Source organism: Geotrypetes seraphini, chromosome 14 (assembly GCF_902459505.1).
Source record: "Geotrypetes seraphini chromosome 14, aGeoSer1.1, whole genome shotgun sequence".
Lineage (NCBI taxonomy): Eukaryota > Metazoa > Chordata > Amphibia > Gymnophiona > Dermophiidae > Geotrypetes > Geotrypetes seraphini.
In genome coordinates, this window is record NC_047097.1 from 52,228,060 (window position 1) to 52,249,834 (window position 21,775).

The window sequence follows — 21,775 nt, forward strand, 5'->3', positions numbered from 1 at the left end:
ATTTTCTTAAAGTAGATCTCTGAGAAAGATGGTAGGCCTTCTTTTATTAAGCCACAGTAGAGGTATCTACCACGGCCTGGAGCGCTAAATGCTCCGTCGCTCATATGAGCGGCAGAGCAGTGTCAGAGCATTCAGCATTCTGGGCCATGGTAGAAATCTCTACCACGGCTTAGTAAAAGGGGGTTAAAATAGGGTATCAATGTGGAGCCGATGAACTGCTGACTTAAGCCAGTCATAGAAATATAGAACATGACGGCAGAAAAGGACCACGACCCATCCAGTCTGCCCACACTAATGGCCCACCCCCTAACTACCTCCATGAAGACATCCCACATGCCAATACCATTTTTTCTTAAAATCTGACACGCTGCTGGCCTCAATTACCTGTTGTGGAAGATTATTCCAGCGATCAACCACCCTTTCGGTGAAGAAATATTTTCTGGTGTCGCCATGAAATTTCCCACCCCTGATTTTCAACGGATGCCCTCTTGTTGCCGTGGGTCCTTTAAGGAAACAGAAATCCTCTTCCACCTCGATACGGCTTGTGACATATTTGAACGTCTCGATCATGTCTCCCCTCTCTCTGCGTTCCTCGAGTGAGTACAGCTGCAACTTACCCAGTCATTCCTCATACGGGAGATCCTTGAGTCCTGAGACCATCCTGGTGGCCATTCGCTGAACCGACTCAACTCTCCGCACATCTTTTTGATAATGCGGCCTCCAGAATTGTACACTGTATTCCAGATGGGGTCTCACCATGGATCTGTACAACGGCATTATGACCTCAGGCTTACGGCTGACAAAACTTCTACAGATACAGCCCATGATTTGTCTAGCCCTGGATGAATCTTTCTCCACTTGATTGGCAGTCTTCATGTCTTCGCTAATGATCACCCCCAAGTCACGTTCTGCTACAGTCCTTGCTAGGATCTCACCATTTAGGGTGTAAGTCCTGCATGGATTTTTGCCGCCAAGGTGCACCTTGAAACCAGCTAATGTTCCATTGAACTATCCATCCTGGAGATGAACAGAACAAATTGTCCCTTGAGGAACTTCAAAGAAACCCACTGCTGCAACACATACACTGGTTTTTCAGACTTGCTATTCACTTGGACATCCATTGTGTAAGTGTACAACTAGTGCCTGGGAATCAAATTCTGCACATTTAAAATTCTCTCCCCCTTCCCTCTCTCTGTTCAAAGGCAAGCATAGCCCAAATTAGTTCATCTGACTTGATAAAGCAAATATTGAAAACAAACATAATGGTGTTCATTACAACCGAGATTCTGTTTAACTAGCACTGATTTACTAAAGAGTTGCTCCCATTTTGTGCTATAGGGTCAGACAGATTTATTAAAGGTTTACTTCAGATTAAATAAGGGTCACAACCTTCGGCAGTAGAATTAATGGGAAGGCCAGCATTCATAATGATTGCATTTATTATCCTTTTACCAGCCTACATACAAAAGAAGTAAATGAAAACCCTCAGATTGCATCACACTTTCCTAAAGGTAGAGTGAATAATTGTCATTCTGTTTGGCTGGCATAGCCAGCAAAGGCCTTGAAATATAATGTGTTACTGGTTATGTCATCAGGCCTGGTGTTTGTGTCCTGCTTTGCAAAGGCCCTGCCCTCTTTCAGAGCTGCTAACTCCTACTAAGCCTTGTATGGCTTTCTCTCTGTAGGAGACGAGTCCTAGGATAAGGAGATGCTTGCTCTCAGTCCCTGGGTCTTGGTGACAGCAGGCAAGGTAGCTCTGTGCCAATGTCGAAGCCAGATGACTGATTTTAGGAGGCTGTATACTAGTGTTCCTACTCTCCTCATCCTCTGACAGACATTCTCACTGCCCTCCTCGCTCCCATCTCACCAGCCAAAGACCTCCTCATGCCAATACTTGCAACTAGGGCAGTCCTGCCTGCCCCTGTGCGTGCTCAGTTAAGCTGAACATGTGGGGTGGGAGTGGCTGCACAGGGATTCTGCTGCCAGATTGCCGAGGTTGCAAGTGTTCTGGCCAGGATAAGGTCTTGGTAAGGCTTGGCGATCCCCTGCCAGCCCACTAAGAGAGCACCAATTTTGGTTGGGCCTATGCCCACACTGGTGAGTCTTGATGTACCTGTGCCCACTCGTGGTTACACCACTGCTCTGTGCAAAAATACCCAGCTAAAAGCCCTCTAAGTGGGATTTTTTTTTGGGGGGGGGACAAAGGGATTCACAAATACCTCACTCACATCCTCTGATTTGGGTTGTTTCCTTCTGTGTCGCAGTCACTCTATATTCCACAAGAATCTCACCTTCGATTTATGTACTTCAGAAACTAGTGGGAAAAAAATGTTGCTTCTTATAGATCACATTTTAAAACAATAGTTAGGAATTTTCCTACAGTCTTTTATGCTGAAAAATATTACTGCAATGAAGTCTCAGAAGGCAGCCCCTCTTGCAACCCTTCCTTCCCCCTTTGCCATGCTCGGTTCAATTTTAAAAAAATGCACGAGGAAAACCTAAGCGAGCAACAACCCTATCTTTTCTGCAAGGGTTGCAGGAAATCATTCTAGGTGGGAGAGAAGGGAGATACTTGGTCTGCAAGAACTGAGGCAATCGGTAAGAAGCCCCAGTGAAGACGATTCAAAGATATTGCTTTGTGCATAAAGCAATTTAAAAAAATGCTTCCCTAACAGAGTACATAGCAGCTGCTCTTAATTCTTTCTTTAAGAAAAGTCCTCAGCTCAGAAACCACTGGAAAAGATAGTGGAGAATTTATAACATTAGTGCCCAGTGAGTTCAGGAAAGAAATTGCTGCTCATTTATGGTACATTGCTCCTTGTCTTTGTCTTGATTTAGTGGTAGACATCACATAAATGGCTAAAGGTTCTTTCGCAATTTGACTGTCATCTTATACAAAAGAATCGGAGATCACATTAACCTCTTAAGAGTCCATTCATTAGCTCTTTGATCAATAATTTTAGTAGGTCTCTTACAGGTCCTTTGAAAAACACTCGGGTCACAGCAAAAACGCACAGATTGTTGAACATCTTTGGATAAATCTGCTAAATTTCTTATGGAGATCCTGGTTCACCCTCTAATCAAATGCAGAGATGCCAAGTCTCTCACATTAGCGAGGTGTCACACTCATTGGAAGGCTATTTTGCTTTCACATTCTGGGGTTGATGCAGAAAACCACATGACAGAGTCGTGCACGGATGGCTGAGCAAGCAGCTTCTATTGCAGATGTAAAACCACGCCATGAAGAAAGCTAAATAGATACAAATTTCATGCATGCAGAACTTGTGAGATACACTGGGGAAGACTGCCAGACACATTTGCTCAAAGTTTTGCAGGTAAGTGCGGAATCTTCTGAGAATGTACGATGAAAAGGGATAATGCCAATACTTTTCTGTGTCTGTAATGTACCAGTAGATAAATATTAGTCTTGTGGAAGAATAGTCACAGATGTGTGGGGGGATCATTGCTAGGGGTAAGCAACTTTGAAAGAGACCTGGGGGTGATGGTGGACACAACATTGAAAGCATCAGCACAGTGTGCGACAGCCTCAAAGAAAGCGAACAGAATGTTGGGTATCATTAAAAAGGGTATCACGACCAGGACGAAGGAAGTCATCATACCGATGTATCGTGCAATGGTGCGCCCACTTCTGGAGTACTGTGTCCAGGACTGGTCGCCATACCTCAAGAAGGACATGGCAGTACTTGAGGGAGTTCAGAGAAGAGCGACTAAACTGATAAAAGGTATGGAAAACTTTTCATACGCTGACAGGTTGGAAAAGCTGGGGCTATTCTCCCTGGAAAAGCGGAGACTTAGAGGAGACATGATGGAAACCTTCAAAATCCTGAAGGGCATAGAGAAGGTAGACAGAGACAGATTCTGCAGACTGTGGGGAACCACAAGTACAAGGGGGCACTCGGAGAAATTGAAAGGGGACAGGTTTAGAACAAATGCTAGGAAGTTCTTTTTTACCCAGAGGGTGGTGGACACATGGAACGCGCTTCCGGAGGTTGTTATAGGCCAGAGCACGCTAAAGGGGTTCAAGGAAGGTTTAGATAGGTTCATAAAGGATAAGGGGATTGAGGGGTACATAGAGAAGTAGAGGTAGGTTATAGAAATAGTCAGGGACCACTTCACAGGTCTGATGGGCCGCCGCGGGAGCGGACCGCTGGGTGCAGTGGACCTCTGGTCTGACCCAGTGGAGACAACTTCTTATGTTCTTATGTGTGCTGGCACTTTCATTTTTATTTAGACATCAGAACATTATCTAATCTAATATTTGATTTTATATACTGATTCATCCCTACAAGAGGGCTCGACTCAGTTAACAAAACATTAATGAAATATACAAAAGATCAGAGCAAAAACTTGTTCTGACTGAAAAATAAAGAGGCATTTAAACTACAAAATAGGGCATGTAATCCTTTCAGTTGACTCTTCTACACTGCCTTAGACTTGGCAAAGAATTTCTCAAGATATGGGTACATCAAAAGCCACTGTTCTGTGCATTTCAGAGGAATATTTCATGGCCTCATCACCATTCATTGTAATTCAGTGTGTGGCCTTGTGTACTGCACAAATTAACTCCTGCACTCGACCCCTCTCTGCATTGACCTGTTTCTAACTCATCACACTCTCAGTGCCGGTACTCTCATCCTAGTAACTGCTTTTGTTAAAGACGAGCCTTGGCTGAAGAAAGCATGTAGCACTACCAATAGCATCAATATAACAGCTACATAAAGTATCGGTCCATTCCCGGGTATTTTGTGTTTCCGGGTCCTCAACTGTGGAATACCCTCCCAGATTCCATTTATCACATTGGTTCACTATTAGCATTTAGAAAGTATATGAAGACATTTTATTATCAAGAAGCTTTTTTTATAATGTAATGAGTACTTTGGTTTTACTGTATTAAATTAGCTGGCAGAAAATTCAAAATTCTCAAGTTATTTTTTTCTTTGGTAATTTTCAATATACAGTGGTGCCTCACACAATGAACTTAATTCGTTCCAGGAGCAAGTTTGTTATGCGAAAAGTTCGTTATGTGAAACGCGTTAAGCGCAGTGACTAACGACTGCCTGCAGTGCCTGCGCGGAAGGATGCAAAACATCGGCAGCGATCGTGGAAGCTCGGGCGACTTCGTTGTGTGAAACGAAGTTCGTTGTATGAATCATGACATGAAGTTCGTTGTGTGCAGCGTTCGCTGTGCGAGGCGTTCTTTATGCGAGGCACCACTGTATTCTAATTTCTTCTGAATAACAGTTCTTTTGTTAACAATATCCAATTGAAGATATTTAACCTGGGAAATTTGTTGTTCATGTCTATGAATAATCTCACCATGTTCTTTCAGGATTCCCCCTTGGTGTTCCACTTTAGAGTTCATAGCAGCATTATCTTTTCTCAAAACTGTTTTCTGAAAGTTAGAATCCATAATTTCCATTGCCTTCCAAATTTCCTCCATACTCATGACAGGCGGTTTTTCTAACCTTCCAAATGTGATCTCTTCTCCCCCGGCGTAATTTTCTTCAATCTCCATGCTGGAGATCGATGCAAGATCTCCGGCTTCATATTCAACCCCACAGGGTCTCCCAGCCGCTCCTCCAGGGCTTCGCGCTTCCATTTCCTCTACTGGGGACTTTGGCACTGCCAGCAGCACAGGACTGGAAATTCCAATCTGGATAGGTGCTTGTCTGCCTTCAGGGCTTACCAAAGCCCAGTTTCCACTAAGATCCTCCATCAACGGTGGGGATTCTCCTGTTGCTTGCTATGTCCTCGGGGTTACAAGTCGAGTCAGACCTTCCAAAGTCATCTGAACTAAACCCCTCGGAGTCGCGGTCGCTGGAGGCATAGGCCGCGTTAATCCTTTCCTCTTTCCCATTGTGCGAAGAAGCACCGCAGGACGAGTAAGTTTTGAATTTTTCCCATTCACCAGTAATCTCAGCCATTGAAATAGTTCGCAAATATATGCGTGAAGTTTTGCAATTCCCTAGTGAAAATTTGCCACCAATTGTACGAGTGCAATATTTGTCCATCAAAGCTAATTTAGTTAGCACTTCACCAACTCAGGCTGAGGATCCTGGTACTCAAATTGACTTAATAAATTTCTTAGAAAGTTTTCTTGAGGTAGTAATGGAAAGGACTACCCTTGTGGTGACTTTTGCACTCGAGTTTGGTAGAGACTTAGGGGCTCATCATAAAAAAAAAAGAAGTCTACAAAATGGCCTAAATGGGTACTTGGAAGATCAAAAACCCTGATCATCCAAGTACCCATAACCAAAGCTGGTTTTAGATGTATCTAAAACCAACTTAGGTCTTTCCCCTGCCTCTAAACGCATAGAGCGAAAAGAGGCGTTTTTAGAGGAGGGGAAAGGGCGGGAGGTGGGCTGACCTACACATAGTCATACAGCAGGTATAACCAAAAGTTTAGGCAGGTTGTCTAGTCGGCACTTACATGTTTTGACTTAGACCAAGTCAAAACAAGTATAAGTGCCGAAAAAGGGGCCGCTGAGCTGATCGCGGCTGCCGCGTTGAGCTCAGCAGTCCTGGCAACCTGCCCACCCTCCACTGCAACCATCGCGGCAGGAGAGATGGCTCATCTCCCCTGCCGTGATAACGATCCCGAAGTGCCGCCAACCATGGGACTTGGGGATTGCTATCGCGGCAGAAAAGATAGCCAATCTCTCCTGCTGCGATCCACCCCCCCCCCCCCCCCCCCCAATTGGATCAGGCAGGAGGGAACCCAAGCCCTCCTGCCCCGGCGAAACCCCCTACCCCCCCAACCCCTCTAAGATACAGGCAGGAGGGAGCCCAGGCCCTTCTGCTCTTGTCGCACCACACACACACACGATCGCCCCCCAAACCCACGCTCTGCCCTCCCCCACCAGTGCGCGCCTTTGACAGGGCGCTATTGATGGGGCGCAATTTGTCCTGCGCGCATTTGTCGGGCCCTGTCTTAACTAGCTGTTGCAGATGTATCATAACTCCCAGTGTGGCCCTTTAGTAAGCTGTGTTAAAAAGTGGCCTGTGCTATTATTAGCAAGTAGGTTTTCCACATGCTGGGGCCACTTTTAGCACGGCTGCAAAATGGCTGCCTGAGCTTGTCTCACAATAGTGCCTTTTTAACCTGCAGTAAGCATGCATTAGTGCTTACTGCAGCTTAGTGAAAGAACCACGATATCTTAAGAGATGATGCCAGTATAAATTCCCTATTTTGTACTAATAACTTATGGGTCGTCAATTCAAACAGAAGACGGCCTAAGGCATGAAACTCTTGGTTATCTTCAGTATTTGGTTTTTTGTATTTGTGATGTATGTAATAACAATCATACAAAATCTTAAGAGTAATTTAATACTATCAGAATAATGCAATAAGTAATGGTGGAATACCTCATCCCAATCCCCAATTCTCTAGATTTTAGATTAACTCATGCTCTTCCCATCTGTAATTGTATTCCAGCTCAAATTGTTTTCCCCTGGTACCTCAATCTTTGACTAGATACATCCTTTAGATTCAAGCCAACTTGATTCTCTTCCATTTGTAATTTGTATCCCAGTTCGAATAGTTTTGTTTTGTGTTGTTTTTTTTTTCCTTACATCTCATACTCTCACTGTATGTATCTTGTTGTAAACCGTTTTGAACTTATGGTATAGCGGTATATAAGAAATAAAATTATTATTATTACCTATTCCTTTGTTGTGTGTCCAAGTATAATCTTTGCTTGCTGCGCTGTGTCATCCAAGTACAGACCAGCAGGCCTGAAGCCATGAACTTCAGATTGAACATTTCAGAGATGTTCAGTCCATGTGGCAGGACAGGTGAGGAAGAGAAAATGACCCAGTACAGAACTGAATAATTACTAAAAAACGCAAACCAGCAAGTCCTGAGAAAGATGATTATTGGGCCAGCTGATTAAAACCGAGTTCCCAGGAGATTTGCTGCACGATTCATCATTTTTACAGCTCGATTATTAAATATACAATATCCATTCTTGCTCACAGTCACTGGCAGAATTGCCAGTCTGTAGAATAATTTTACAGCGGCAGCGATATTTATGCTTAATCTTCAATAGGTTAATGTCTGACACCTGGTACAAGCACTACCTGAAATGTAATAATTTCACCACTGTAATTTATTTATGGTGAGGCCATTCCCATATATTTATATTTTTTTGAGATATTGTAGATCTTTTCCATGCTGCTTTGCATATATTAGCATAAATATTTAAATTATGTAATAAAATGTGTGAGTGGGCATAAAAAGGGCATGCAGTTTTTCTTAGGAGACTTGCAGAGCTTGTAAAAACTTCCTCAACAGCCCGACCGATAATTTTCTGTCCTGAACTGACTAGTTTGGGCCGCCTTTTACGAAGCCGTGGTAGAGGTTTCTGCTGCAGCCTGACGCTCATAGGAAATATTTTTTTTCCCAAAATATTTTATTAAAATTTTAAAGAAATCATTACAAATTGAAACGCAAAACAAAAATAAGCCACAGCGCTGGAGTGAAATCCCTTTTGAGCGAGACGCCGTCTTACAAATGCATGTGCTAGTGAGACCCCCGAGGCAGGTCCACAGACTGAAACACCAAGAAGGGTCAGTATAGTAGCTGTCCCGTGCGTCGGGAGTGTAATTCGTACAGCCCTGGAGTAGAATCTCACACAATGTTGTGTTTTGAAGTTGATTATGATTGAGCTGAAACTCCAATATTGCTCATATTAAGTTATTCAACAGATTAAGGAGGGGGGGAGGAGAAACAAATGATTATATCTGCTTGAGATCGGTGAAATGGGTACTGGAATAGCTGTGTGCTATAAGAGGCCCCATGATCCTGTTCCAGTTGAAATGCTGATGTTTCTCTCTTTCATCTGTACCACATATAAATGCATCTTTGTGGTTTCTTTGGGAGTTGGGATGCTTTATGTGAAAAAAAATGTTTTTCAACACTTTACACTCCTTTCGGGCTTGGAGGAATCGTTTGCATGCTCTGCTGCTGCTGGAACGAAGGGATGTGTGTCGCAGCTTGCGACGAAAGCGACAGTTTCTTCAGATTTGGGACTCCTATCTCCAATCTCTATCACCAAGGGCTCGGAGTGTCATTTTGAATTCTTTGTAACCTCTCCAGGGCTGGAGCTCTCTATGCTGTTCTCGCGGGGGCACCAGAGGTTCTTGGCAGGAAGTTAATTTTTTTAATTTTTTTTTTGGGGGGGTGCTGGGTTTCGCTATAATTTCTTGACAGTGGACTATAAGAGTCTTTTGTTTTTTCTTTGCTTCTGGATCAGGGGATTGGGGGTGGAATGGGTTAGGGTTGGGATTGTTGGATCTGGCTGCTTTGCATTTGGTTTTCTTTCTGTTGTTTTTTGGATATTGGTGTTTTGTTGGCTGGATTTTTTGTTTAAAAATTAAAATTGATTCAATATAAAAAAAAATGTTTTTCAAACATTTTGGGACAAAAACTGTAATGCAGATTTAAGTGGTGAAGTATAAAACAGGAGAGTCAAATCCACAAACACAAGATCGTAAGCAAAGGAGTGGAAATGTCCTATACAGACTGGTAGACTCAGGTGTATTTCAAAAAGATCGTTTAATTCATCCAAAAAGTAACTCAATAAAACGCGCACGGAATCGACTGGGCTCCAGCATTTACTACGGAGCGTTCAGTCATCCACAGTTTTGTACCCACGATTTGAGTGGATGCCTTTATGTGGACCAATCTATTTGTATCAACCATGAGATTTGTAAAACTACTGAGGCAGGCCATCTGGGCCCAAAACATGTACCTGGCGAGTCACTGAGTTACTTTTTGGATGAATTAAAGGATCTTTTTGAAATGCATCCTAGTCCACCAGTCTGTATAGGATATTTCCACTCCATTGCTTGCGATTTAAGTGGTGAAACATATTTTTGCAGTAGGATTAGGGAGACATGTTCATTTGGGAGACACGATAGGTAGTGTTCTGATGCTACTCTTTATTCTTTGATGGTTTAAATCAGGAATAGGAAACTCCGGTCCTCGAGAGCCGTATTCCAGTCGGGTTTTCAGGATTTCCCCAATGAATATGCATTGAAAGCCATGCATGCAAATAGATCTCATGCGTATTCATTGGGGAAATCCTGAAAACCCGGCAGGATTGTGGCCCTCGAGGACCGACTTTGACACCCCTGCAAAAAAAAAATCAGTTAACAGTTTCTTAGTTTACATCACAGTAAGCCATTACTATGGTTCCTTATCCTTTTAATAGATGAAGAAAATCTGTTGGTAAAGGTACGATTGGTTGTCTCTTATCAGCCCTGCTTTCTGTGGACGCTCCTTGCCTTGCCTTTTCCTTTTTCAAATCATTTCCCTTTTTTGGCTACTTTTGCTTCCTCTCTCTGTCTACCTTTGCCTCATATTTCTTCATCTCTCCTCTGCTATTCTTCTATCTCTCTTTTTTTTTTTACATTTATCTTTATATTTATTGCTGCCACTGAGGCAGAATTTCTTTAATATCTGTGTGAGCAATGTTGCCAAAGGGTTAGATGGGAAAATTTGCCTTTTAGAAGATGATATGATGATCTGCAATAGAGCGGACACCTCGGGGACAGTCGACAAAATGAGAAGTGAGCTACAAAAAGTAGGTCAAATAATTAGCAGTTATCCTTTAATTCAAAGACGTGCAGAGTGATGCATTTGCGATGCAGAACCCCCAAGGGAGCTGTATGCGATAGGAAGGGAGAGGCAGCAGAACAGTTGAGACACAGGCATCACTGCCTGACCAGTTTTTTGCCCCACACAGCATATTCACTGGAGAGGGGGCAGGCACACAGCTTGATTTAAACATAGAAGCATGATGGCAGATAAAGGCCAAAGGGCCCATCCAGTCTGCCCATCTACAGCTTCCACTGTTTCCTCCTCTCCCTATTGGCTAAGGCTCTTTACAACTGCATTGTGATGTCATAGAACTTTACAGTTATAGAAACATTGTAACATGATGGCAGTTAAAGGCCAAAGGGCCCGTCCAGTCTGCCCATCTACAGCATCCACTGTTTCCTCCTCTCCCTATTGGCTAAGGCTCTTTACAACTGCATTGTGATGTCATAGAACTTTACAGTTATAGAAACATTGTAACATGATGGCAGATAAAGGCCAAAGGGCCCATCCAGTCTGCCCATTATCTCTTCCTCTCTCTAAGAGATCCCAGGTGCCTATCTCACGCCTTCTTGAATTCAGACACCGTCTCTTGTCTCCACCACCTCTTCCGGGAGACTGTTCCACGCATCTTACCACCCTTTCTGTAAAAAAGTATTTCCTTAGATTACTCCTGAGCCTATCACCTCTTAACTTCATCCTCTGCCCTCTCATTCCAGAGCCATTCTCATATTTGTTTTTCATGCCTTTCCTGATAATTCCTAACATTCCATTTGTGTTCTTAGCCGCCACTGCACACCTAGATCCTTTTCCTGGATGGTTACTTACTCCTAATGTGGAACCCTGCATCATGGAAACGTGCCAGGGGGTGAGGGGGGTCTTTATGAGATGGGTGGGGTGGAGCAACACCGGTGGTCCCGGGAAGGGGGAAGAGAAACCAATCAAGCGAGTTTCCCTTACTTCTATGGGGAAACTCGCTTTGATATATGAGCACTTTGGTTTACGAGCATGCGTCAAATTATGCTCGCAAACCAAGGTTCCACTGTATTTTATTAGATTCAGGGTGGTCAGCTTATGCCATCTGATGCATTCTGGGAGGTTGAGATATCAGGAACTAAACCATGTTGAAGGTCAGCGTATCAAGAACCAGACATGTTGGCACATTGCATTCTGGGAAAGCAAAGTTTCAAGGACTAGAGCAGCATCCAGTCAATTTTTTTGTTTAGAATATCCACAATGAACATGCATGATACCGATTTCCATAAAATGGAAGCAGTACACTTAGATTTATGTCATGCATAGTCTTTGTGAAAACCTGATTGGCTAGATGTGTCCTGAGGTCTGGCTGAGAAGATAACGGCTCAATACTAGGAGGAAAAGGTAACCAGAGCTAGAGAACCAATCCATTCTGGGAAGACAGAATAACAGTAACTGAACTGCATGGAGATGGAAAATCCTTTAACATTTACAAAGCCATGGTAGTGATGATGCCACGGTATCCAAGCCCATAGGAATTGAATGGACTTTGGTGCATTTACCCATGGCAGCATCATTATTGCAGCTTAGATTCAAACCATAATGTACAATCCGCATGTGAAATATGTTTTGCAATAAAATTATTGAAAGGGACTGTCTTTAACTACACTGAAAATCTTCCTTGGTCATGAAACCAACTTGCTCATCTTTATCCCTGGGTGCTTCCATTTTATAGTCATTGAAAATTTATATGATCCAGATAAGACTTCCTAGCATCTACTATGCGCTTTGAATTCTTGAATAGTAATTTTCCCTTTGCAGAGTTTAAAGATATATATCGATTTACTTTTACTGTTACTTTTCTAGAGCCACCTACTTGCTACAAGCCATAAAAATGTCAAAACTCTGAACTTTTTGAAAATTCAAGAGCTTGCCTATATAGCTCCAACCCCCATGAATAGCGTTTCCTAGAATGAATATAAGTAGGTGTGAAATGGCAGTATGCCTGTACTTTTGTCTTCATAAAAAGAAGCCAATTTTATAAGAGCCAATATACAGTAAAAATTAGAGAACAGTGAAGATGAGCCAAAGCAAAAAGATATCAACAAAAACTTCAAAAATGATGTTTCTGCAGAATATATTGTATCTATAAAAATATTTAATCTTGCAAAATATTGGAAGGAAAAAGCCTCGGAAAAATAGCAATGTAGCACTTTGTGCCCGAGCTCTTTCATTCATTGGTTAAAAAATACCCTTTCACTAACATTAAACCTTCTTTTATGAAGCCGCGGTAGAGGTTTCTACCATGGCCTGGAGTACTAAATGTTCTGACGCTCATAGGAACTTCATCCTACCCCTCCACCCTGACATTGGCCTATATCCCAGCAAGATCTTTACACTTCCTAGATGCCAATCGGCTGGTTCCACCCCCCCCTCCAGATAATCAGCTTTATTCTTTGTTGCCCCCAAATTCTAGAATACCCTGCCTCAACCTATTAGGAGTCTCTCAACCTTTCTAGCTTCAAGAAGGCCTTAAAAATATATTTTTTTTTACAAGTTTTTAATGAAATTATCTTGTGGGTGGCTCTCTGGGTATGTGCGTTGAGAGCACAGAAATTTTCTATGGATGTATATGAGTTGATTGTGTCTTGTTCTATCCCAATATGGTGGTCTTTTCTATATGTTGGAATCTAGATTGCACATCATTTTATGTAGTTAAAAAATTCCAACCTGCCTAGTCCTAAGCAACTTTCAAAACTACAAACATAATCATCGTAAAACCAACTGGAATTGCGGTATAGTGAGTACCTAATAATTGTTTGTTGATTGCAAAAATATTTCCTCCTATTTGTTTTAAAAGTATTTCCAAGTAACTTGTCTTTGTAATTTTTGAAAGAGTAAAAAGTCGTTTCACTTTCACCCATTCTACACTACTCAGGATTTTGTAAATCTCAATCATATCTCCCCTCGGCCGTCTCTTTTTCAAGCTGAAGAGCCCTTACCTCTTTAACGTTTCCTCATATAAGAGGAGTTCCATCCCCTTTATCATTTTGGTCACTCTTTTTTGAACCTTTTCTAACTCCCTTATATCTTTTTTGAGATATGGCAACCAAAATTGAACGCAATACTCAAGGTGAGATCACACCGTGGAGCAGTACAGAGGCATTATGTATTCTTGGGTTTATTTAACATTCCTTTCCTAATAATGTCTAGCATCCTATTTGCTTTTTTGGCCACCATTGCATACGGGGCACAAGAATTTAGGGCCAGATTCACTAACCTCCTTTTGCTTGTCCGGTTCGTGGCCGAGTCTTCCTGGCTGAGCAATCCACGACGCATCATCATGGAAATGGGGTAGCAATTGGAGTCTCGCCCCACACTGACGACACAGATCACTGCAGACATATGCGCAGACCATCTTCTTTGCCTGTAGATGGTCTGCGCATGCTCTCCGCGTAAGGACGAGCTGGAAAAAAACAGACATGGCTTATAGGAAGTCCACGCGCTCCCTCCTTGAGCCCAGTCCAGCAGACCAGCGCCTCTCCCCTCTCTTTAGTCATTCCGGCATTCAGAAACCTTCCGGTTACTCGCGAGCCCGTTGTTTTAACACGTGGGTTTAAAGCGGGGCTGTGCTGCGCCGTGTTTTGGAACTGACCTTAGTGCAGCCCCGCTTTAAACCCACAGGTTAAAACCACGGGCTCGCACAGAGGTCAACGCTGCCCTCTACTGCAGGAGTCCCATGTATCTTTATAAGTTGTGTTGCGCTCACTTCCCTCTGTTTTTGCTTCGAGAGCACCTGTAGAAACTGTCCTGTCATATGTTTGGAGACGTGTACTGCTTGAACAGAGGGGCAGGCAGGGCGGCAGAGAGCAGGAAAGGAAGTGAGCAACTGGTCCTCAGCCCAGTCCAGTTGGTCCTCAGCCCAGTCGGTTCTTTGGTGAATCGAGGCCTTTCCTACTTTGCATGCTGTTTCCCCTCATTTGCATACGCGGATCGGATGCGGATATGCTCTGGAGAAAGGTTAGTGAATCGGGTCGGGGGGTCGCTAAGTGGTCGGGACATGATCGGTGGGCTTAGTGAATCTAGCCCAGGGGTGGGCAACTCCGGTCCTCGAGGGCCGGAATCCAGTTGGGTTTTCAGGATTTCCCCAATGAATATGCATTGAAAGCAGTGCATGGAAATAGATCTCATGCATATTCATTGGAGAAATCCTGAAAACCCGACTGGATTCCGGCCCTCGAGGACCGGAATTGCCTACCCCTGATCTAGCCCTTACGGGCCTCTCTTACAAAGCCACGCTAGTGGCCCCGAAGCACATAGAGATTTAAAGGGCTTCGGGGTTGTTGCCGCGTGGCAGCCGCCAGCACAGCTTTGTACAAGAGGCCGTTAGTGTACTGTCTACAATGACAACTACTAGATCCTTTTCTTGGGTGCTGACACTCCATTCCAGATACCACAGTGAGATTGTGAGCCTGCTGGGACAGATGGAGAAAATATTTTAAAGTACCTAAATCTTCTTGAAAAGGTGATTGATAAATCTAAGATCTAAGATAATAAATAAATAAATAAAGTTGACCCTAGCATTTGGAAACTATGATTTGAGATTCTTCTTTTCAATGTGTTTCACTTTGCATTTGTCCACATTAAATTTAATCTGCCATTTGGAAGCCCGGTCTTCCTGCAATTTTTTCATAGGCTGCATGTGTTTTAATAACATAACTTTGAATAGATTCATGTCATCTGCAAATTTAATCACTTACTTGTTCCAATTTCCAGATCATTTATAAATGTGTTAAATAGCGCCACCCGGTATAGCCTTTAAATTTGAAGGTGGCTTATACAGTATATTTAGGTATAATAAGTTTAATAGTATAATAAGCTGAAATGAGATTTGAACCTCTGTCCCTCGTTCTAAAATCCAGATATAATACATACTAAAAGGGAGGCAAAATACTTATGAAGCATCTAATAAAGAACATTCAAATAACATACCCCCTTTTTTTTACGAATGCGCAGTGCGGATTTTAGCGCCGGCAGCGGCAGTAACTGCTCAGACGCTCTTAGGAATTCTATGAGCGCCGGAGCGGTTACCAGCGCCTCCGGCGTTAAAACCCACGCTACGCGTTAGTAAAAGAGGGGGCTAGATACGACACTAATGCTTTGCTATAATGCAGTACAACTTATCCTATAGCCGAGGGAGTCAAATGCAGATATTAGATGGGGACAAGATGGGTGGTATAGAGTGCGCTGGGATAAACAGATGGGAGACTAAACTCAAGGCAAGTGGTTTATACAGTATGAATATGAAAAAAGAAGATTAGGGGTGCACCCATGGAAATACATTTTTGGTTGGTTGTGCTTCCCCCCCCCCAGATTTTGGGATTTATTTTGGGTTAATGTCTCACAATTAAATTAAAGCCTTCTTTTACAAAGGCGCACTAAGGGCTCCTTTTACAAAGGTGTGTTAGGGCCTTAACACGCGGAATAGCGCACGCTAGCCGCTACCGCCTCCTCTTGAGCAGGCGGTAGTTTTTCGGGTCGCGCGCACTATAGCGTGAGCTAAAAACGCTAGCGTACCTTTGTAAAAGGAGCCCTAAGCGTTTTAGCGTGGATTTAGCATGCGCTAAATCAACATGTGTGCTAACGTGTCCATAGGATAACATGCATGCGTTAGCGTTTAGCGCGCGCTAAAAAGCGTAGCGCACCTTTGTAAAAGAAGGGGTAAATTAGGGATTATAACTATAGATATATAATGTCATATGACTGCTGAGAAGGAAGGATTGTTCTAATCAAGGTTTCTTTTTGCTTAATTTTTGTAGGTTTCTTTTGTCAGCTGGAGAATCCTTTAAGACTTCCTACCCTGTAAGTACCATTTACTAATGATCTGCAAATCTCATCGTTATACCGCTGAATGATTTCTGAGGTCTAAAGTTCAGGAAAATGTTAAAAACCGAACTATATGTTGAGGCCTTTTTCTGAATTTTTTTGGTGTGGATTCAGCTGAACTATGATTACTGTGATATAATTTAATGGTTGTGAGGTTGTTCCAAGGGTGTTATGTTATATATTGTAACCAAAATGTTTAACTTTGCTCTCGTGAACTATTGTGAATGTTTTTTCTTGTTAACCGCTTAGTTATAGGCGGTCTATAAACTTTAGAAATAAAAATAAAAGCCAGTAAATAATAGCATGTTGGTCATTGTGCATTGGGGGGATGCTTTATAAGATTTCAAACGACAGGTATCAATTCCTGCTGTGCACCAAGTCCTGCACTATGCTGTCAAATTATGTCTCTTTTGTACTGCTCTCCTGAGAAGGGCCAGTTTCCCATGGTATTCTTCAGGTGATGGTGGTCAGATTAGTACTGTACATTCTGTTAAAATATCATTGTCCGATTGTTGCCAATGTGGCTGTTTTTATAGCTGCAGGGAGGGCGTAGACTCCTTGCTTAAGTTTTTTAAGCAGCCTTAAATGATGTCAGGTCAAAAGCATGCCGGGACAAAGGCGCGCCCAGACAATTGAGCACAGCGCGCACCGCCGCGCCGCTCTAAATTACTGTTTTTAGTGCTCCGACGGGGGGGGCGTGGGGGGGAACCCCCCACTTTACTTAATAGACATTGCGCCGCATTGTGGGGGCGTTGTGGGGGGTTTGGGGGGTTGTAACCTCCCACATTTTACTGAAAACTTCACTTTTTCCCTGTTTTTAGGGAAAAAGTTCAGTTTACAGTAAAATGTGGAGGGTTACAACCCCCCATAACGCCGGCACGATGTCTATTAAGTAAACTGGGGGGGCTCCCCAACAAAACCCCCCGTCGGAGCACCTAAAAACTGTAATTTAGAGCGGCGCAGCGGTGCGCACTGCGCTCAATTGTCGGCGCGCGCTTTTGTCTTTTGCGCCGTTGTCTATGAACTGCCTTAAATATCCAATTTTCAGTTCATACTTTCAGATCCTTTTACTAAAGTGTGGTAAGGTTTTGCACTTACTGTGCATTAAAAGGAAAAATACCTGTGTGGTAAAATGCAGGAGGTATGCCTAGCGTCTGCCCTGCATTTAGTGCACAGAACTTTCGTTTTCAGTATTACACTGTGGTGGATTACTACAGGACTCCGTTCTCGGTCCATCAATTACGCTGTTTCAGTCCAGCTGCACTTCAAATGGTTCTCCACAATTGAGATTTAAAACGTCTCGGACCCCTGAGGAAGAAGTGTTTATCGAAACATGGACCGTGTCGGGTCCAGGTCTCAAACCTAAAGTGACCCGTTCTTTGAAAAAACCATGTTTTATTGATTTCAATAAAAGACTTGGCGCTTTGTACATTACTTCTGCAGTTCTGTTTTGTTTTTGTTGTTCGACAATCACTGCAGACTCGTTGGATTTCTCTTGGATCAGAGCCATACTGTATGAACCATGTTAAAGTGTATCGGTATGAGTCTTGCTAAAATAAATAATACTGATCAGACATGCCAAGTTGGAGCTCCCCATCTAATACCCCCTGTCCACCTCCCTTCTGTTTCCCTCCCCCAACATCCAATTCCCTACCCTGTAACTCCCCTGATGCAAGTCCCCGCCCTTCCCTCCCACCTCTAGTCTCCCAAACTCCTGATTAACACAAGACCATAGGTCTTACCCCTAACAAAACCCCACTCATCACCTTCCTCATCTCCCTGCTACCCCCTCCCCACCATTACCCTTGTACCTTAACAAGAGGTGATTGTTGGTGCTATTGAGGGCCGGGCAGGAGTTATCTCGCTTTGCTCCCACATCTCCAGCTCTGGCTCTAAAAATGGCCACATGACCCCTAGCTGTAGTCTCATGGTACTACGTTAGGGATTAGCCTTCCATGTAAGAAAGCTTAATGCAATTAGTAAAAGAGCTCCTTCGTTTTGCTTCCACTGTAGGTCTTCTAAATGTTATTCAGGAAGGAACAGATGGCTGAAATTGTGTTCAAGGAAAAGCATATGTGCTTAGGTGGGATTTGGGTCAGTCCCAACCTTCTTAGTATGATTTCATTGCATTATCATCCTTCCATATTCTACGGGGTTAAAATTGATAATTTTCATTTTATTATGAGGTGGTTTTTTCTTTCCATTGTAAGGTTTTGCTTGATATGTGTTGAACTAAAATGACAAAGAATAACACAAATTCACATAAAACAGAAATGTATATCCTTACTCTGTGGTACATGAGAGGCAATTTATTTGATATTCTTCTAAATCTAACTCCTCCCATCCGCGCAGAAGAATTTCAGGGAAGTAATCTAAACAACTATAAGATAGCATGCATTCTTAGCAGATGCATGATGAATAATGTATTTTGCTGCATGCACTTTACAAGACCCTGAATGGGAGAAAAAGCAAAATCAACCTTGTAAGTCACAATGGAAGCAATTTTATAATGAAGTAGGAAGGAAAGGCACTTCTCTTAATAAAGGCAAAATAAAATTCTATGTACCTCTTCTGAAGTAGTCTAACCAGAAGCTCTTGCACAAAGTTACATCTGCTCCGAGGCAGGAGTAGTTGTGGACTACGAGTAGATTCAGTAAATGGCGCCCAAATTTGAGCGCTGAAAAAAATCCATTTGACGCGCTATTCTAAAAACAGAACGCAGAATAACATGTACCACTGGGATTTGCACCCAACTCTAGGCGCGAAGATTTATACCAATTGAAACCTGGTATAAATCCGGGTGCATAAGTTAGGCGCGAGTCACTTGAATTGTATAATAGCTTCATGTAATGAAACTAATAAGTAATACAAGGGTTCTTCAAAAAGTTTCCACACTTTCATATTTTCATGGGAAACAGTTGGGGCGGGAGAAGTAGTGAGAGGGTGTGTCGTAGAATGTCATGTGACTAGTGAGTCAGGCAAGCCGGCTCACCTTGCGGGTACTGATGTAATTTTGCTTTTGAGATATTTAATAAATAGTGTTTAAAAAAAATAAAGTGCAGAAACATTTTGAAGGTCTACCTCATAAATTTAAAACAAACTGGAGAAAATATTTCTTCACTCAATGTGTAAACTCGGGAATTTGTTGCCAGAGAATGTGGTGAAAGCAGTTAGCTTTGCAGGGTTTAAAAAAAGGTTGGATCACTTCCTAAAAGAGAAGTTTGTAAACCATTATTAAGAAAGATGTGGGGAAATCCACTGCTTAATCCTAAAATAAGCAGCATAAAATCTGTTTTACTCTTTAGGATCTTGCCAGGTACTTGTGAATTGGGTTGGCCACTGTTGGAAACAGGATACTAGGCTTGATAGGCCTTCAGTCTGTCCCAGTATGGCACATCTTTAGTGAAAGCCCCTGACCACCCATGCTCCTGCCATGGACATGCCTCCAATTTTGAGAGCTACACTGGCTACCTATAATCTAGACAGTGAAGTTTAAGATTTTAATTCATAAAGCCTTGAATGAAAGCGCACCCTTAGCAATTGCAAATGCTTTATGAATTTACCGACTGTTACAAGCTTTAAGCTCTGCAGCCAAATTACAGCTTGATATTCTGTGTTTTTCATCAAATGAAGATGAATGAATATTGATCTTCAATTTTTTATGTAGAGGGTCTACTCTTTGGAATGCCCTCTCATTGGATCTGAGTAAGATTTAGAAAATGTCTGAAAGCACACTTGTTTACACAAGCTTTTTGCTGTGAAAGGTTTTGCTTATCTTTCTGTGAAGGTCATGATTTTGTAATTACGCTCTACTATATAGATTTTTGCCGTTTTATTTGGTTGCTGTGTATGACTTAGTGTTTGAAGTGCTTTTGTTGTAGCTTTTTACATAGTGTTTGTTTTGCTTAGGGAAGCCCACTGATATATTCAATGGGCTGATAACTTTGGCCGGGCATACTGTATTAGTGGAGTATTGAAGGGGGAGAAGGGGGTAATGATTTGAGTTAGATAGTTTTTGGGGAGAGTGCGTGTGTGTGCGTGTTTGTGTGAATAAGGTGGTTGATTGGTGGGATTGTAGTGTTGGGGGTTTGTTGCTAGGGAAGGGTAGACAAGGGTTAGGTGACTTGGGAGAGTCGCTGATTGGTTGGATGTGGGCGGGAGACCCGTGGAAGAGAGAGGGTGTTTGTGTGGAGGTGTTATAAGGGAGGTTGTGGGCTGTTGGGAGACTTGGGGAATTTGGGTTTAGGAGGGAGGTTGTTTCAGTGGTTTTAATTTGCCCTCCCTTCCCATCTCAATTGTGTATGTGCCGGTGGGCGATTATGGATTTTTGTTTTGTTGCAGTTGGGGGTCCTTTGAGAGAGTTCTGTGTGGTTCTGTGCTCGAGTCTGTGGTGATATGGGGGGAGGGGGGGGTAGTCAAAGCTGTCTGTAAAAATGGAGGGGTTGTCCTTCCCGGCGGCCAATAGTTTGGGGAGGGGTATAAGAGGTACGATGTATACTGTGTGTGACACCACCACAGATACCTGTGAGGCCAAGTGACACCGCTGGTCTTGCAAATAGGATACTTGGAATTGAACATTATATACTGTGATTTGGTGACACAGAGCATCTAGGTCATGGGGAAGAGGAGAGTTGGGTCCACCTAGGAAGAAGGGTGATGATGGAATTTCATTATAATTTCAATTCTTGTTAAAATAAATAAAGTTGCGGCCAAGTTATTGCCAACATGATTATAAGACTCTTATATGCTTTATTGAAATAGTTATTGTGGATTAAGTGTTACAGGAGTGCAGTGGTGTGAGTATAGACTTCTTCCCTCCCTATTCGCAGGGGTTAGGGGCAGAGCCAGCCCATGAATAGGGAAAAATTGCGAATAACTTTTGGCCAGCTCTGACCCACCCCCGGACCTTACCTGGTGGGCTAGCGGTGACGCGGAGCAGAAGCGATCTTCCTACACTCCTTCCCCATGCAGAGCCGTGCTGCGAGTTCCCGTGGTCTTGTGAGACCACGGGAACTCGCAGCACAGCTCTGCTTGGGGAAGGAGTGTAGGAAGATTGCTCCTGCCCCATGTCACCGCTAGACCACCAGGTAAGGTCCATGCTCCAATCGCCCCCAGGCCACCTCTGATTGGTCCTACGCCACATCCGATCGCTCCCCTGCCACCTCTGATCGCCTCCCTCCACCTCTGATTGCCTCCCCTGCCGCTTCTGATCACCTCCCGCCGCCTCTGATTGCCTGCCTCTGATTGCCCCCACCACCACCTCTGATCGCCTCCCTCCAAGTCCCGGGGCTG

General features: G+C 43.2%; 1 protein-coding gene across 3 annotated transcripts in view; it reads left to right on the top strand.

Annotated features, from left to right (window-relative positions):
- LINGO1 (leucine rich repeat and Ig domain containing 1) overlaps positions 1-21,775 on the top strand; it is a 1,785,251-nt gene that overhangs the window by 920,466 nt on the left and 843,010 nt on the right. For all 3 annotated transcript variants that reach the window (XR_004536892.1, XM_033919604.1, XM_033919603.1), the window contains one exon: positions 16,417-16,459. The gene's annotated coding sequence lies outside the window, so the exon portion shown is untranslated. The remainder of the gene's footprint in view (positions 1-16,416; positions 16,460-21,775) is intronic.